At 42.8% G+C, this 12,312-nt stretch overlaps 1 protein-coding gene and 1 long non-coding RNA gene across 9 annotated transcripts in view; one reads left to right on the top strand and one right to left on the bottom strand.

Moving 5' to 3' along the window:
* Slc14a2 (solute carrier family 14 member 2) overlaps positions 1-12,312 on the top strand; it is a 431,234-nt gene that overhangs the window by 251,317 nt on the left and 167,605 nt on the right. The gene's annotated exons all lie outside the window — the stretch shown is intronic.
* The window catches only part of LOC147830105 (uncharacterized), a 215,601-nt gene that overhangs the window by 182,519 nt on the left and 20,770 nt on the right, over positions 1-12,312 (bottom strand). For 3 of the 5 annotated variants that reach the window (XR_015443860.1, XR_015443861.1, XR_015443869.1), the window contains exon 2: positions 10,529-10,619. The exons of the other annotated variants lie outside the window; for them this stretch is intronic. This is a non-coding gene — a long non-coding RNA (uncharacterized LOC147830105). The remainder of the gene's footprint in view (positions 1-10,528; positions 10,620-12,312) is intronic. 5 annotated transcript variants of the gene reach the window in all.

Genomic DNA, 12,312 nt, shown 5'->3' with positions numbered 1-12,312 from the left:
GAAATCAAACCATATTAACACACCATTTACATACTTATTTAAAACACACAAAAAAATGTTATCAATTATGGTTTAAAACACATGCAGAGTAAAAGCACAAAAATACACAGAAGAACACAAACAAGTTCCAGGAAAATGATTTTTCAAAAGGAGTAAAAGAAGCTCAAGGAGAATGTAGAGAGAATTCAATCGTACCTATAATGTTTTATTTCTTTAATTAAAATAAAATTAAATTCAGCAAAATATTAGCATTATAATTTTCTTGTCAGTGGACACTGTGTGTTTGATATAGTAAACAATTTCAGAAAAGGGAGAAAGGAAAGAAAACGTTAATCACCAGCTGCCTCTGGTGGAAATGAGAAGGCAGTGGGAAGCAGAGGTCTTCAGGAGAGCAGAGCTGACAGATTTGAAAATTACTCTGGCTTTGGATTTCTGCTCATGCACACACACTGAGACAGTCCGGTGCACGGGAGCAGTGGGATCATGGGAGAAGCACTGCCAAGCAAGGCAGCCAAGGAACTGCTGGGCTCCTGCCAGCCCACCCCTACCAGGTCATTCCATGGCTCAGGGTAAGCCCAGGAATATCAAGTGGCTGAAATACGATAAGAGTGTGCTTCTCACACTTAAAATGTCTGGAAGTCAGCAGTACGGGGCTAGTATGGCAGCTCTAAGTTGTCCCCAGGACTTGAGCTGTTTGGCTTTTCTATTCTGCCATCCCTAGTTACACGGATTCCATCTCCAAGGTGACTTCCTGACCTGACATGATCACTGCAGCTCCAAGCCATCCAAATAGAAAGCAGGAAGAAGTAGGGAGGTGAGGGCAAAGTGGTTCCTGTGAGCTGTCTGTACACCTCGGAAACTTCTTTCCTGGAAGTCCTTAACCAAGGGAGGCTTGGAAATGTTTTCTGTAATTCATCAACAATGTGCCCAATTAAAAAGTTGGGTTTCTGTTGCTAAGGGAGAAGCGGGAGTGGCTAGTTGGTCGGTAGCTTACAGTGATTGCCGGTCAGTAACACGTCTGCCTGTGGACAACAGCTTGCTTCCTCTGGAGTCTGCTTTCAGGTCCATTCCAGAAAGAGGATGCAGTAATGAAGGTTTCCTAGATGAACCCAATAGTCTTTGCCACTCATTTTTCCACACTTTGTTCTCACTTCAGCCTGGGACCATTATACTTGAAGCCCTGTGTTGACCCTTTCACCCTCTGTTACTCCAGGAACATGTCTGACTTGGGGCTTGAAACATTTTCTCCCACTAGTTCTGGTTCTCCCTAGAACTCATGCTCCACTCTCCCAACTCTTTTGGAATTGTGACTTCGCTTCCAGGTTTATCAACCGGTAGAACCACCCTATTTTAACTTTCCACTTCGATTTCTCCAAAAAATCTTCTCAGACTTGTAGCAGCCTCCTCTCCAAACACTTATCCCACCATTTATGGTCCTGACATATTTTTCACTCCAAATTAATGATGGGCCTTAGACCATAAGGCCTAGTGATTTACAACTTGATTTTTTCAGAGTCCTTTCTTCAACTGAAAACTTATGTGAAACCCCAAAAAGTGAATAAAATGAGTGGAGTGAGGTGAAGGTGCCCAAGCTGTCTGAGAACATAATCTAAAAACAGAATATATTACCCTCATTTTATGAATGAAGATATTGGCTTTTTTTGTTGCTTTTTTATTTTTGGTACCGGGGATCAAACTTGGGTCCTGCACTTGCACAGCAGGTGGTGAAACCACTGAGCTAAATCCCTGGCCAAATGAAGATATTGTTAACACAAAGATAGAATTGAATTATCCATAGTCATATTGTTATAATAACAGTACCAATAATAGTAACAGTATCCGCTAACATTTACTGTCTTTGTCAAGCACTGTTCTGAATGTTTATGTATATTAATTAAACCTTGTGATATGCCAGCCAGACAAGACCAGGGCCAGGACTTGATCTAGACATTTTGACTCTAAAGTCTATTTGGAACAATTTTCCTAAAAGCAGTTCAGCCATAGAGATTAAAGAATTACAGACTCTGAGTGTATTTCCTTAACTTTAAGTTTCCCCGTGCTTCATATCTATTTTTTGTCTACACACATTAGGCACCTGATGAGGACTTTGATAAAATATTTGAGCTCAGTGGCTAATGGTCATTCATGTGAGGCTTTGATGAGATTGAAGTTGGCCCAATAAGGCTACTAAGGACTAAATAGGAACATCAAACTGCATTTTTGATCACCTGCATGGAGAGCCATTTCCCCACCAAATCATGTCTACAGCTAGGAAAGCAAGCATCTCAGATAAATGTTCTGTGCATGGTCATATTTAAATTCAAGTCCTGGCAAGTTAGAAAGGGGATGTACCTTGCCAGAATCCTGTACTTATTTCTCCAGAGTAGTGGTATCAAAAGAACCATCCAGAGACCATGAAGGAGAGAATAGGTAGATAAGCAACGTGTAAAACCAAATCTTCCTATATCCATCTTTCCATCTGAGCTGTTGAATTTTGCATTTCCAAGGTCACCAAGTCATAGCAGAACAAAAAAGTAAAGCCATAACAAATATCAAGAAAGCCCACATGCTCTCCTATACTTCCCTTCCCTCCAAAAGCCAACAAATGTCAGCATGCAGGGGGCTCCGGGAGCTAGCGCACTTGACCAAGGTGGGAGTGAAGTGCATGGTGGATAGTGACTAGTTCATAGTTCATAGCAGAAGCAGAAAAGGATGCTGGATTTCTTGGCTCCAAGTTCTGCTTTCTCCTTACTACACCTCACTGCTTCTTCGACCTTAGCAGGAATTGACTTGAAAGCCACATTCACTCAACTGTTAATTTAACAGGTGTGTATGGAGCCCCTCCCAAGTACAAGGCCTTGAATAAGGTAGTAGAGATATGGCAGGTTCAGAACAGAAAACACCTCTGTCCCCACAAAGGTCACATTTAATTGAGGAGAGGAACAGACACACCATCTGTGGAGTACAGAGAGAAGTGGAACAAGAGAACAGAGCAGTCAGAGAAGGCCTCTCTGTGGCTCTGAGTCTCTTCAGCAAAATTTATTTCAACCTTGATGTATGTCTTGCTTCCATGGTAGGGCCTGCGCCTTATGGTTTGCATGTTAGACAGACGCATGGAACAACAGGGAGGGATCCCCAAAAGGAAAACGCAAATTCTAAAACAAGCCTCAGCACTGTCAAGAGTCCTGCTGTGGTCAATATATGTGCACCTATGTTTATAGCGGCACAGTTTGTAACAGCTAAAACTTGGAAACAGCCCAAGTGCCCATCAGCTGGAGACTGGATAAAGAAGATGTAGTTTTTTTATAAAGTGGAGTACTACTCAGCCATAAAGAACGAGAAACTAGAGTAATTTATAGCTAAGTGGATGCATATTGAGGCCATACTCTTAAGTGAAATAAATAGGACATGCATGTGTAAATACCAAATAGTTTCTCTAGGGTGAGAAACTGAAAGTGTAAATAAGGATTAAAATGATTAAGACGAATAATTGATAATTTGAAATAGGAAGAAAAAGTCCAAAGGGGTAGGGGAAATGGGAGGGACAGGGGAAAGGAAAGAAGGGAAAGGAAAAATTATGAGAAAAGGAAAACATGGAAACAAAGTCTTTGTAAATAGGGAGGAGTGGAGGGGGTGAACAGAGGGCAGGGAATGGGGAAAAAATAAGAACCAAGATACATCATGTACAGGTACAAGCACCCAATGATAAATGTAAACGTATTGTATACCTAAGATGTACCAATAAAAGAATTTAAGCAAAAAACAAAACAAAAAGAGTCCTGCTGTGGGATAGTCTAACAAGCAGGGCAGGGCAGCCACTAGCCAGCCTGGGGAACACAAAGAATATTTAGAAGATAGGCCTGTCCCCAGAGAAAATAGTCCAATGACTTGGAAGCTTCAGAAATCTGTTCTTGCAATCTGGATCAGTCTAAAAAGGCCTCTGCAAATCCTCTACTAGGAAGGAAAGTTGGAGGTAAAGGTAGCATTTGAAGAATTGTAGGGCAGAAAAGAGCGCCTGACTCACTAAAAATGTTCCTTACATTGGCTCCAGGAGGTTATGTCTTTGGAAAGGCACTAAAAGTGAGATCTTAGGAAAACTCTATGCTTTAAAAACAATATGTAAGTCTGTTCTTGTCTAAGGCCCAGAAAAAAATTTCATAAACAGAAATTGCCAAATATGATTTATTTTATGACTATAACATGATATATCTGTACAACTTTTCTAAAAGATTTATCAATCAAATCAATCAATGACAAAGAAAATAATTGCCCAAGTGCGTTTCTGTATTTACTAGTAAAATCACCCCTGGGAGGAGAGGCTGCAGGGAACAGCTGGAGAAGGCCCTGATGTGATCAGTGACTGACGCTGGGTCATGGAGAGACAGAACCAACTGGGAAGGGCAGTGAGAAGCTGCTAGATACCCAGAGCCAGGAGGCCTGTGCCTGGAGGTGCTAGAAAGCAGCCTAGCTGGATGGGGTAGCTGCTGTCTGCTCCAGCACCATGGTTCACAGGAGATGGAATTGGCAGGAAACGTGCAAGAAACTCACACTTTCTCTCTATCTTCATCTTCCTATCTTCACTCCCACTGTAGAAGAGTCTCAAATCTAACAACACTCCATATCAGCTCAGGGTCCAGCCCCTCCTGTCTCCTAAGCAGGTGCATTCACTCACCTGGTCTGTCCCTTCCAATTAGTCTCCTCCTCAACAAACACAATATATCATCTTTCTTCCCTTTATCCTTCTTTCTTCCTTCCTTCCTTCCTTTCTCTTCTCTCTCTCTCTCTCTCTCTCTCTCTCTCTCTCTCTCTCTCTCTCTCTCTCTCTCTCTCTCTCTCATAATCTTGAGGGGAAGCAACTGACACTCTATGGTGTACTGTGTTGCTAAACTAGAATATCGGGTAACTTGGGTATATTAAATGTACCTTGACTTAAAATCTTTCAACTTATAATGTTGAGGAGCATCTGTACTATAGAAATGAACTTCATTAAAATCATTGTCAATCTCCTTGGAGGTGCAGTATGTTGGGGGAGAGAAACCAGCAGGATGTTCATGTGGGTTTTAATCCCATTGTGGGCACCATGTTTTGATCTGACCTGGGTCCACTTCCCAGTGTGTAGACTGGAGAAGATAACAGCTGTCCTAGCTACTTCATATAGCTAGCATAAGTATAAAATGAAATAATGGGTGTAGAGGGACTTTGCAACTCAGCAAGAGTGAAGCACCTGCCATTTCTCATCCTCTTCTTTGTCCCTCTCTGTATGCAATAATTGAGCTCCTGAGCCCAAAAGAGTGAGGCTATACTCACAAGAATCCCACTATGCCCAATGATGGATCTTTCCTATAAAGTAACTCCAGGGTCAAATTAGACTCCAGTGAGTTAATCATGGATAATGTAATTATAAGAAGCAGCAAATAAATTTATAATAATTGACTAATTATTATTTTTAGAAAGAGGGACATGCAGAGAAAGAACACAGTGAGAAAGATTATCCTCTGTAGGAATAATCACTCCTCCTGGCCACTTGGCCTGTATGTGAACCCACCCCAAGGAGTGCTTGGGTCTCTCTGGCATGCTATCTTGATGTAAAATACTTTCTGACCTGAAATCCTGGCTTTACCCTGAGGCACAAGGGTCTGTAGTCTCTAGCAGGTATGTCCAGGAAAGAGCACAGCAGCTGGAACCATTGCACAGTCCTTGTTCCAACACATTCCTCTGTGCTTGGATAAGGAACACAGTGGGAAGGGTCAAAGAAGCAAACAGGTTAGTAAAATTAGGGTGGGCCCACCTCTTCCTTTTTACTATGTTCTATCTGGTTTTCAGGAAGAGGTGGGATTTCCAAGGTGCTGTGATAAAGGAGGGATCCACTACCCTCCGTTGAGCGCAAGTCAAGTCACTGTCACAGTCAGATGACACAGCAAGAAGCATTTTTCAACAGTCTCTGCAACCTCAACTTCAGAGGTGAGATGAGACAAGATGAAGGTTGTGGGCTCCCTGTACAGAGGAAGGAAAATAAGGAAATGGGAAAGAAGGTAATGTTTATTAAGTCAAGAACACTTACCTACACTTTCATATAACCCACTCAACAATATTCTCTAGTATGAGTTTATTATTCCATTTACTAATAAAGGATCTGGGGCTCAGAAAGGCTAACACTTGCCCAAGATCACACAGAGGAACAGAGGGGACTCCAAATGCCAGGCCATTTCCATTCTGAGAAGCTGGCTCACCAGAGGCATCAGAGCCCACTTCAAGGGCTGGAGACACCCAGTAAAAGGTAGTAACTCTCCACTTGTGTCCTGTCTGTGACTGTTCTCTTGCTAAGGGACAATTTATTATTATGGTACTATAGTTGAGTAAGAAGACTTCAAACTGAGACTTAGATTTGCCATTTACCAGTTTTGTGAACTTAACTAAGTCCCTAAGTGCATCTATAAAATAAACATGTCATCTCTTTAAAATATATATACAGTGGTACATCGGTTCAAGAACTTAATTCTCTCCAGGATTCTGGTCACAAACCGAATTGGAAAGAGCCAAATCAAATTCAATGGTTAGGTTCAATGTGGACCTGATGGGGAAATTTGATTTGGTTCCCATCCAGTTCAGTTTGTGACCAGAATTGTGGAAAGAACTAAGTTCATGAACCGAGGTACCACTGTAGGTTGCTGTGTTGCTTCAGTGCTGTGAAAATGTCTACATTACACTATCTCACCAGTAGAGAGAGTAGTATTGTCTGCACTTGCAGCAGGTGAAAGGCATGTCCCTGGCAAAGACACAGAAGGGCAAAAGCTATAGAGGTCCTGGGACAGTGACTAAGGCCGGGAGAGTCCACAACACAGCTGAGATCTGATAATTAATTACACGGTCAGAGTAGGGCTGACAGATATGAAGGAGTCCTTTAATGTTTTCTCTGCACCTTTCTAAGACTAGAGTGGCTCCAGAGTCTCAGCAGAGCTGTCTCCTTAGGTGGATCAACTGGCTCTACCTTGGGGAAAAGAAAAGTCACTAGAGAAAAAAGCCAGCAGGTCCTGTCTGGAGGAAAACCACCATGCGGGATCAACTCTAATCTGCTTTTTTCAAACCTTTATTCCTGCAATATCATATTGCTCCTAGAAAAGTATAGGCTGTAAGATCCTATACTGATTCTATAAACCCTAGATGAGCACACAGCTCAATCAAGTGATCCATAAAGGCAGAATTCCATACTTCTGTCATAGTGAACTTTTTCCATAATCAGCTTTAGTGACAGGCAGAAGGTCCTACCAGGCTTAATAAAAACAGACAGATTCACCCTTAAAGATTCAGATTCAAGGGTAGAGGTGGAGCAGAAACATGCCTTTTAACAAACTCACCAGTTGTTTCCAATGCAGGTGATCCTTGGGGAAACAACTCTGAGAAACCCTTGAATAGCCTGTTGTTTTGCACACCATCTTATTCTGAAATAACCGGTTGATGGGTCTAACTCCCCAGCAGAGCCTAAGTTCCTGCAGAGCAGAGCTTGTGCCTCCCCTCACTGGACACCAGAGCCCAGCAGGGCACCAGGCACATTCTAGGTTTGCTTGGGCTCAACAGACAAAAAGGGCCATAAAATATATCTCATTAGAACAGTCTCATATCTAGATTTTGTTCTGTGGGCAAGAATCACTGTGTCCCCACATACCATAAAAACGGACAGTAATACTGATCATGGGTGCCAGAGTGATCAAACTGAAAAGTACCCAAATCTATTCCTTAACATTCATAAAGCAAAGACACAGCTCTGACCTCTGCACTCATTAAGATTAGTAAGATTATGCTGCAGGAAACATTTTGCTAGAGCTCATCTCATCAACATAATGAAGTTTACCTTACAGTTACTTTGTAGATGAAAGAACCGAGGCATACAGAAGTTCATTGACAGGTTCAAGGTTGCAGCATTAATCAGTGTCAAACCCAGAACCCAAACCCAGGTCTTTGGATTTTCTGGGCAGGACTTCTTCCAAACCATAAGATTCTGAGAAGGGCCTGTATATCTTTTTTTGTCTTTAAAGAAGTCTTTTCTTGTTTGATGCCTCTGTTGCTTGCTATAGAGAAATTCACTGCAAGAAGAGGAGGGTATCATTTAATGTTCCCTGTATAGCACTTTCCAGAGACCTGAGCCATGGAAAATATTCCCCAGAGCCCCTAAGAATTCAAAGAAGGAAACAAAATCAGACTTAATTAAATGTGTAATTACTGTTGAATGTGGCACACATCCTTCTTTTAGGTCAAATTGATGATGCAGAAGAATGATCGTGCTTGTGACTGTTGTATGTTTTTAGGTGGTTGGAACCCTTGTCTCATCCCTCGGATTATTACTTGGAAGCAGGCTTTATAGAACTGGGGTACCAGCTGCAATGGATTTAAGGGAACAAGCTCTTCAAAGGTCCCTCCACATCAGGCATATGAAGCAAGACGGAATCATTTGGTGTGCTGCATGCATTACATGGTTTCCCTTCATTGTTGTCTCCTCTCAGGTGTCTCTTCTCAAATGCTTAGGAAATCATGCTGATTTAACTAATTCACAGTTTGGTTCTTATCTGTTCTCCTTTTCCCTGTCTCTTCTATTTTGAGATGTTTGCCTTTGTTGTTGCAATGTTTCTCAGGCATTCCAGCTACTCTGTCAGGGTTTAGTCTTTGCAAAAAAAAAAAAAAAAAAAAAAAAAATGTTCCTATTAGTCAATACTCAGGCCCAATGTCCACATTTTTTTATCTTAGGCAAAGTCCCATACACTCTCTCTTGGAAATACTAGATAAAATCCTAAATGACAGAGGCAGCAGACCTCATTGGATCTCAAAGAGACAGAGGGCACCCCTTTCTTCCTTGCCCATCTATGCCAATAAGTTGAAAATAAATTTCTCTCATGCATCACATGCTGATGTGCTTTGGCTTAATCAGCTTCTCGGATTCAGGGTAACTCTTCCCCTGAAGGGCACTTCCCTCAAGGCACTGTGCTCTGTACACCACTAGAAAATGAGACCGAGAGATTATATCCACTTTGTAGGTTCTGAGGCTGAGGAGCCAGGACCAGGCTGACTTACTAAAGTTAGTTAGCAGCAGAGCCCCTTCCTGAACCTCTCCTTCCTGTCTCTTGGTCTAGTGGGCTTTAGTCCTTAGTTCTTTCTGATCACACTCTTGCTATAGCTAAAATACACTTACAGGTTGGCTGTTGTGTCCTCAGAAGGACGGAAGGGAAGGAGGAGGAAATCTTTGTTTTCATCTCTGGAATGTTCTAATAGCTCCAGCTGTGGCTACAATTCCTGAGTGTAGAGGGTTTTTTGACTTGTTTATTTTCTTTTGAGAGATTCTATCTAGATTCCAGTACCCTTTCCAACAAATAGTACTTTGAGGCAGCTGGGAAAGGGAGGGCTATTCCTTCCTTGTCATATGTCCTTAAAATAACATGATGGGGGAGGCAAGCCCTCAGGGTCCTCTTGAGCTACCAAGGATAGCATAATGAATTGGCTAATGATAAATGATTTGCTCCTGAGTTCCAAGCGATATGGTAATGAATTGCCAACGAGCCATTTGCCAGACTGTAGCCATATGGTAAGGGATGGGACCCTGCCACATTGTAGCCATACTGTGGGTTTGTCTGTGTAATTGTTCCCATCCAGAACCTTCCCATCTCTATGGCTGCTAATTAACATCCTGTTTAAGCTTCTGTTGTCAAAACTAATCATGTTTGTTTTATTCAGATAGGTCTATCTCTTATCTGATTAGTAACAGTGACCATTAGGAGATGAAAATGTGTTTGAGTTCACATGAAATTATTTGAGTTTCACCTCTTCCATTGCCCAGTGGGCACCTAGACCAAGCAACACTGGCCTGTGGTAGCGACTCAATCCAGGAGCTTATAAAACCAATAGAGTATTGGGCCAGGGATTTAGCTCAATGGTTCCCCCACCTGCCTCGAAAGCACAAGGACCTGAGTTCGATCCCCAGTACCAAAAGAAAGAAAAAACCAACAAAGTATTATCTTTCCTTACAGAAACACAAATGAGGATTTAGTTCATTAATTTCCCTATTGTTTTTCCTTTCTATGGACATTTCTCTTGTCGGATCTTTAGCTATCATATGTGGATTTTATTGTAATAGTGGTGATATTAAAAATAGAAGGAGATTCATTTGTCAGAATAAGGCACCCGTTCAAACACACATGTTTCAAACACACATACTCTGTTGGGTTGATGAAACAATGAGATTTTGGGAAGAATGATGTTGGTTTCTTTTCTTTCTGCTCATCTACCATTCCCTTACCTTCTTGATTGGTTTCCATAGTAGTTGCCTAACCAGGGCTAGGGAGAAAGTTTGGCAAACAAAAACCAAAGCTACCCTACAAGGAAAGGGTAATAAGGAACTACCATTAGTAAGCAGCAAAGCAAATGGGAAAGGAATATGAAGAGTTATGACGAGTTTAGGAGTACAATGGGGTAGGGGAAGATGTGGCTATGTATGCTGCTCACCTCATACAGTATCTGTATGGTATTTCTGAATATATCTTACCTTTGAGAAAAGCAGGACACACTTAATCTATTAGGCTTGGAGTGGCTTCCAGAAGGCTCATGCTCTCACAGTGTTGAAGATCCTTTCATCACTACAACAAGGGGAAAGGAAGGGATTGGTCCTTTGCCTACCCACCCACCCCCACACACACACATACACATCTTCTAGCAGCCTCTCCCACTAAGACTGCCTGTAATCCATGAAGGTTGGTTTCCTTTCATAACAATCTTGAAGAATGTCAGGAAATGGAGGCAAAAGAAAGAAGAGGGAGGTGAGGAAGCCCACAGAGTAATATTCCTTTGAATGGTCCCAGGTCCCTCGCTTCCTATAGGACTCAGTGGGAACAACCACTCTGTTTCACAACTTCCTGATTCTTCCCTGCATACATGCACTGCACCCCAGAAACAGCTAACGTGTTAATTGCAAGGTCAGGCCAGTGTCTTCCGTGGCATCTGGGACATGGTATAATGCAAACAGATTTCCATATGTGGTCCCTTGCAGTACTCCTAGGCCCCCAAGCACCCATACCACGTGAGAACTTGGCTTCTCAGGAGACGCTGACATTTTAATTGGAAGCATCTGTCGCCTTTTCTGTTATTTTTGGCCAGGTTTGGTTTATTTGTATGAGCCGATGTTTGTGTACAGGCCCGCCTCCGTGTTTCACAAAGCCTAGCATTGCCTCCTCTCTCATTTTCTTCTCAAGTAGCTGACTGGGACGTGTGACAGGGCCATTTGCCTTTACCCCTGTCTGCTCTGATGTGGATGCCTCTCAGAGGAATCAGAGTGGGCAGGGCCAAACTGAGAACAGCAAAGAACCTTCCTGGAAAATGTGAGGTTTCCAGGAAGGAGGCCTACCCCTTGTCATTTACTGCAGTGTCCCAGCAGGAGCTCTGGGCTGTGGGGGCACCTCTCTGGGTGCTAGGTTCAGCAGAAGCTGCTTCCAGTTCTGGCTCACACACCAGATGATCCCCCCCTCCTTAAGTCTCCTAGAGCCTTGCTCCCAGCAACTCTTAAAAGCTTGCCCTCCACTTTGTCCTCCTTCAAAAAATTCAACCACTTCTGTCCATCCAACCCTAGTCATCTCCCCCCGAGCTGTTCTAAGTCTTGTGGGCCTAACCACATACCAGCATTGCCACTTTCAGTCAGTAATCTGGCTGTCATGGGTGGAATAATGGCCCCACCCCCAAACATACATCTCCCTGAAACCACAGAATGTGAAAAGGGCATCAAGGATCAGAGGAGAGAGACTGAGAGTGAGAGTGCTAATGCTCGGTAGAAGAGGTGGTCTCCAAGCCTGGTGGCAGATTGGTAAAGCAGAGGGGGGAAAGTAGACAAAGTGCAGGAAGAGTGGATGGGTAGGTGATAATGAAGAAACAAGCCAGCTTGGAGCAGAGAAGAACAAGGCATCTCCATATGCCCACTCACCCAGAAGTCAACCTTTGTGGGAGAGATGGATCTGCTTCTCAGCTGACACATATCTTTGCATCAAATAAACATTAATTGAACACTTACTGCCACCCAGCAATATCCTGGGCACCAGAGAGTCCCTGAGACCCAGCCTCCACCCTAAGTGAACACAGTCTGGCGGTTAGGGCAGACCACTGAGCAGGTAACTGTGTTGTGTTCAGAGTGTTATGTATTTGTATTAGTCAGTTTTCTTATGAGGGACACAATACCTGACATCTACAGTTAAAGGAGAAGAGGTTTAATTTAGCTCACTGTTTCAGGGGATTCAGTCCATTGTTGGCTGGCTCTAAAGCAGAAACATCATGGTGGAAGGATGT

This window comes from Heterocephalus glaber, unplaced genomic scaffold (assembly GCF_053883595.1).
Source record: "Heterocephalus glaber isolate CG9 unplaced genomic scaffold, H.glaber_assembly_v1.0 deba00000331, whole genome shotgun sequence".
NCBI classification, from domain to species: Eukaryota; Metazoa; Chordata; class Mammalia; order Rodentia; family Bathyergidae; genus Heterocephalus; species Heterocephalus glaber.
Note: the sequence above shows the minus strand (reverse complement) of the source record. Positions and strands in the feature narration are given on the sequence as shown.